Below are 6291 nucleotides of genomic sequence, written 5' to 3'. Positions count from 1 at the left end.
GATATGGAACAACCCTGAATCGGCAATGATAAAACTTTTGAAACAGAAGACACCTGTCTGAAAAGACGTGATGACATCACATTGATGTTTGCTCCTGTATCAACAATAGCTGTGACAGGAATGTTGGTAATAGAAATCTTAATCGAAGCCTGGACCTGTTCATCATAAATGTCATTAATGTCTTGAGCTTCTAGGTCAGGTGCAAGGTCATCTCGTAAGTCGGTCTCATGGTCGTACCGTATCGCATTAACATACTCAGAATCAGAGTATTCGTTAGTACCCCCACTCAAAATCCGCAGCGACCTCTTGGAGGCTGAAAGGCGCTGCCTCTAATTTTCCGTAGGATGTTTAACCTGTTTGTCATTCATGGCCTTAAGTGTTTGTTCCGTTTCATATTGGTGCTGGTTATGTGGTACAAATGCCGGTGTAAAGGGGTAAAATCCACTGGGTGCATTCACTTGTGAATAGAATACTTGAGACGGCTGATGTCGCCCGATCTTTTGGTTGCCGGCAAAACCATTTCCTTGTGAAGGAAAGTTCGCATTTGGTGCCATTTGAAAATTGTTCCGCGGTCCTCTATCCTGTGAAAAGTTGTTCTGATGTTGTGCTGGGTGGCCTCCGCCTTGCCCATGCCACTTGCTATTTTTCGACCTATAACTTTGATTGTACACTGGAGCATTTGAAAAATTACCACTAGTTTGTGGAGAATTTCCATACTGCTCAGGCGCAGAATTGGAAATAAATGGAAATGTCGTGTGGCTAGGGCCTCCCGTCGGGTAGACCGTTCGCCTGGTGCAGGTCTTTCAATTTGACGCCACTTCGGCGACCTGCGCGTCGATGGGGATGAAATGATGATGATTAGGACAACACAACACCCAGTCCCTGAGCGGAGAAAATTTCCGACCCAGCCGGGAATCGAACCCGGGCCTCAAGATTGACAGTCTGTCACGCTGACCACTCAGCTACCGGGGCGGACTGGCGCAGAATTAAAGGGTGGGTTTCCGTACTGATGTTGTACCTGGTGGTTGTAAATTGGGTGGTATCTCTGCTGATTACTGTAATTGGTTTTCTGCTTCCGTTTAAAGTTATTGCCGTTTGCGTTTTCATAACGGCTGGCAGGTTGGTACCCGCGATCACAGTAGCGCACTCTCTCCTTCGGCGCATTGTTGTCCGCGTGCGATGCATTCTGCTGGCTGCCAGGGAAGAATTTGCCGCTGCCAACCTTGGAGCGCACATCCTCGCTAATTAAATCTAAGGAATCTAGCACAGAAAGGAATACATCCGTGTCTTCTTCGGATACATTTACTAGTTTCTCTCTAATAGACACAGGGAGTTTGCTTTTGAGAATCATAATTACGTCCTTGGAAGAAATCGGAGAATCCCAGAATATAATTATTGCTAGATACTTCTCGAAGTATCGCCGGAGACTTCCATGCTTCTCATTGAAAATTTCCGCACCATACACCTCCTTCCTTAATCTTTGCTCTACCCCATTACTCCAAAATTTTGCCAAGAACATTTTCTCAAACTCTTCATAATTCCTACACGTGTCTACCATTTCCGTTCCCCATAATGCTGCATCACCAGACATAAAGCCAGTGACGAACTGAATACGCTGTCTGTCTGTCCAGCTCCTGGGAAATATGCCGGAAAAATTCTTTAGGAACACGATGGGGTGTATTTCTCGCTTCTGCGGATGAAAAACAGGAAAAGTGCGATGCTTAATCAAACTTTTCTCTTGCATTAAACTCACAATTGTGGGCGGATCATTTATTTTCCCTACTCGGGACTCAACAGGACTGTTGTTTTGCTTGTAATCAGGTGGTGAACGATAAGGAGTTGACTGACATTCGTCACCGTCTAAAGAGTTGTTCCCTATAGTTTGCGTGAGCGTGTGCGGAATTTCTACCCAGTTTCTCAGCATTCTGACTTCGTCCACTACTTGCTGCTTCCACTCGGGAAGATCCCGTGTAAGTGTCCTCCGAATCTGTCCCAATTCAGAAACCACTGTGTCTCCCGACTTACCAGGAGCAGCTAAGATTTCATAAGTTACATCCTTGACAGTCTCCCTAAGCTCCTCCCTGACCTTCTTTTCGATAAAAATATCTTTACCCTTTATCCATTCACCGTAGTGTTCCGACAATGCCTCTGCGTGTGCTTTCACGGTGCTCTTAACCTGTTCTTCGATATTGATTGAGTCTATCTGCCTCGACAGATCCTCCACTACACCTTCAATGTCAGATACTGCATTTCTAACTGAGTTTATTTCTTTGGTAGCTGCCTGAATTTTTGTGTTTAATGTTCCAGATACTTCAGCTATTTCACTTTTCACCTGTTTCTGCATTTTCTGAATTTGATCACTGATCTTAGTTTGCACCTCACCCAAATGGGTATTTAATTCAGCCGTAATTTCTTTATGCAGATCTGTTTTGATTGTGCCTAGCTGTGTTTTTAATGATTCGCTTACAGCATCTAATCAGAAGTTAACAGCTTCAATTTGTGTTTTTACTGATTCGCTTACAGCATCTAATCGGGCGTTAACAGTCTCATTTTGTGTTTTTATAGTCTCATTCACTGCGTCAAACTATTGTTTCAGCATTTCCATTAACGCACCGAGGTCATTTGTAGCTGCAGCGGGAAGAGTTTGGACTTTAGGGTCACTTTCCCCTGTTACAGACATGGTCAGTTCAGTTTCCACACGGGAACCTACCGTTCGCGATCGTAAAGGGTATGGAATACTATTAACGTCTTCACTCCCGTCTCCTTTTCTCACCTGTCTCTGTTTACTATCTGCCATTTTCGTCAGTAAATCAGGTGCTACGCAACGCTTTCGTCATTTGCCAGTGACGTGCTGAGTCCGCTAAGAGCACCGCTCTCGCGTGAGCAACAAATGAAATTCTATCTGGCGAGAAGACAAGATGGAACCTAAACGTTTCAGACAAATGAATGAAGATGCTCTTCACTGCAAATTGCGCACACTATCCACCATGTTGAAAATGCAATACAGCTATACTAACAATGGGGAGAAATAATTTCTATTATCAGACTACGAAAAATTTTACTTTGAGAGATAAAATAAAGCAGATTTTCTATAGCGGGAAGGAGATAGAAAGGATGTGGATCGACTTGGAAAAGCAACGTTGCTACTGAAGCACTACACTGCGTATGCAAAATTCTGACTTACTTTTTGATGGCTTGATTACCGCTATGTTGTCTCAGCAAATTCGCGTCTCTTTTCTTTTCTTTTCTCTCGGTAATTAAACTGCCTTATCAACCAGCATATTTTCCGTCTTCCTCTCAGAGAGATGATGTGTACATGAAACGACAGAACATTTATTAACACAAGCACATAGAAAATTTTCCAAGTATCTGAACTAATTTTTGATCAAGTCCCTGTTCGGGCGCCAAGTGTGATGTTACAAAAGAAAAGTGATGTTGTTATTCAATGGAAAGTTGGAAATTGAGATTTAGCTTACTGTTTTATCAATCACAATTGGCGTAAGAATCATGGATTGACCATTGTCATAAAATATTGCATTATGAGATGTGATTAGTTTTTACTTGCAGTTTCGCGTGGCTTGAGGCAGTCACAACTAGCGTGCTATTGATTAAGAAATCGCATTATCATCTTTCTAATTACTTCATGATCGTAGATACGATCATACCCGGTTGTGAAGTTATTGTTATGACAAAACAATTTCCTAAGGGACCAGAAAGTTCTTAAGGGCGCAAAAACAACTGTAACATCACACAAAAGGGAAATTCAATATTAAAGCTGATGCAAGAAGACGATAAAACAGTTTTCTTTTTATCAATGTAACACGCACATTGGACTGCTGATCTTGGTGTCTGTAATATTAGAAAAATGCATAATTAAAATGAAAATAATAGTGAGGAGATAATAGAAATGAGCACTGCTAAATGATTCAGTATTCCCAGAACAAATATTTATTATAACTAAAACATATATCGTACCTTAAGCTTAATACTACAATGACGGTAGATTTTTATGTCCGTATCATGTCCATTGAGCGCTCTTTTATATAGCCATTGTCTTCTTTGAGTCGCTCGTGCGTCGTCACGGTAAGTTATAACAGTTCTTTACGCTTCACTCAAACTTAGACGTAACACGCTTATATGCATTTAGTAAAAATTAGATCAGACTACCACAAATCTGCGTCCGTCTTACTCGAGAAAAACAGTACAAGACTTTTTATCGCTCAATGCTTCATTTGTTCTCCAGCGAACAAAATAGTGAAGGATCGCATATCTATCCGTATTCTTGTGTTTATATTGCCGCCCAAAGACGACGAATTACATTATTTAAAAAATTCCACCGTCGCCATGCGACGCCTCATTATATATTAATCATTATTTATAAACAAGTATTTGCCTTCTGGCTGAAAGTATTAACTACTCGTATTTGCTGTTTTAATGAAGTCAAAAATAGCGAATATCACAACTTCCGTCGATCCACCGACAACGAGGGAAGTAAGATCTACGTAATTTTCGTAGGATAAAATTGTAGAAGGCTTGCCAGTGACTGTGCTTTTCTCTGATGTTGAACAGTTGATAACAAACACTTCATAATCGAAGTGTTGCAGTTACATTGCACCCGACAATAACACCAAGTAGGTTCCTTCCGATCCTTACGTTATCGAACCGAGTGTGTCACGCCATTATCAAGAGAAAATATGTTAATTATCAAATTATTTGCATAGACGGTGAAGAGCAAATTTCAGACTGGTTATCGTAGTTAATTGCTGCACTTAATAAGCTTACGCCAACCGTAGTAACTTAATAATAGACTGAAGTAATAAATTTGATTATTAAGATTTATTTCAATGCATATTCAGCTGAAGTTAGTTCAGGGATATTTCATGAAACTACAAAGCTTATTCCACCTGACAATCCCCTAATTAATGAATTATTATCATTCAAAACATAGTAAATCAATTGTTGGCAATATATTTCATTATCAGTAGATTAAACTGTGCAAAGTAGCTAATTTTAAAGACAGAATGACAGTCCATTATTCAAAATCTCGATAGACAATTATCTGTTTTGTCAGCATTGCACTTAGCTGACAAATTATGAACAAAATAATTATCAAAATATTTATTGAAAGTTAGCCATTAATGTTTAAGTGTAGTTACATTGTTATGGCATTGTTTTATATGACTACTGAGCCTGATACAGCACTTACGTAAAAGTTCCCGTTCCACCTGCTGCGCTACAAACAGGTAAACTTTATTTTTGACACAATTTTTCACGTACTTGATAGTACCGTCGCTCATCAGTTGAGCAGGCGACCGATTTTTTAATTGCTTTTACAACTCAATCATTTCTTTCGGCAATATTTCCACTGGCAAAATTTATTTCCAAATTATTTCCATTATTTCATTTACCGATCGTTATTGAATGAAAGTACTCATTCAGTAACGATCAAATTATAACGTCTCCTGTTTCCCGCGGAATAATCATTATTTACTTCGGACTCGAATGCCTTATCCCGACGCGGGTCAAAATTCATAATTCACGGTCATTGTCAGCTAATAATTTCGCAAATCACGGGAAGCAGGTGGGTGTTATAGCAGGAGGTGAGAAAACTTGGATTTTATTGTCAAGCGGCTACTCATAAGCCACACATCACTCAGGAAAATGCCAAACGACTGCTCGCTTTGTGTAAGAAGCGTAAACACTGGACGATTGAACAGTGGAAAAACGTTGTGTGGAGTGAGAAATCGCGGTACACAATGTGGCGATCCAACGGAAATGTGTGGTTATGGCGAATGCCTGGTGAACGTCATCTGCCGGCATGGGTAGTGCCAACAGTAGAATTGGAAGGCGGTGGTGTTATGGTGTGGTCGTGTTTTTCGTGGAGGGGGCTTGCACCCCTTGTTGTTTTGCGTGGCACTATCACAACACAGGTCTATATTGATGTTTTAATCACCTTCTTGCTTCCCACTGTTGAAGAGCAATTCGGGGATGGCGACTGCATCTTTCAACACGATCGAGCGCTTGCTCATAATGTACGGCCTGTGGCGTAATGGCTACACGACAATAACATCCCTCTAATGCAGGCTGTTCCAAACGGGCTCCAGGGAGCCGGAGCGCTCCGGAGCGCTCACTGCGGCAGCTCGGAGCCCGCGTGGAGGGGGAAAGCGAACTCAGTGCCCCCTGGCCGCATGCAGCCGCAACTGACGCAATAATCCGTGTTCAATGACAGCTATGATTAGCCGCGGGAGCCCTGTACCTCTATTGGAGGATACCTTTCTATTCATTGAGAGG

General features: G+C 41.4%; 1 non-coding gene across 1 annotated transcript; it reads right to left on the bottom strand.

Moving 5' to 3' along the window:
• Positions 1-900: 900 nt before the first annotated feature.
• Trnad-guc (transfer RNA aspartic acid (anticodon GUC)) lies at positions 901-972 on the bottom strand. The gene has a single exon. It is a non-coding gene; the product is annotated as a tRNA-Asp (tRNA).
• Positions 973-6291: the final 5319 nt, after the last annotated feature.

Source organism: Schistocerca cancellata, chromosome 10 (genome assembly GCF_023864275.1).
Source record: "Schistocerca cancellata isolate TAMUIC-IGC-003103 chromosome 10, iqSchCanc2.1, whole genome shotgun sequence".
In the NCBI taxonomy this organism is placed as follows: Eukaryota; Metazoa; Arthropoda; class Insecta; order Orthoptera; family Acrididae; genus Schistocerca; species Schistocerca cancellata.
This window is presented reverse-complemented; position numbering and strand designations above follow the sequence as displayed.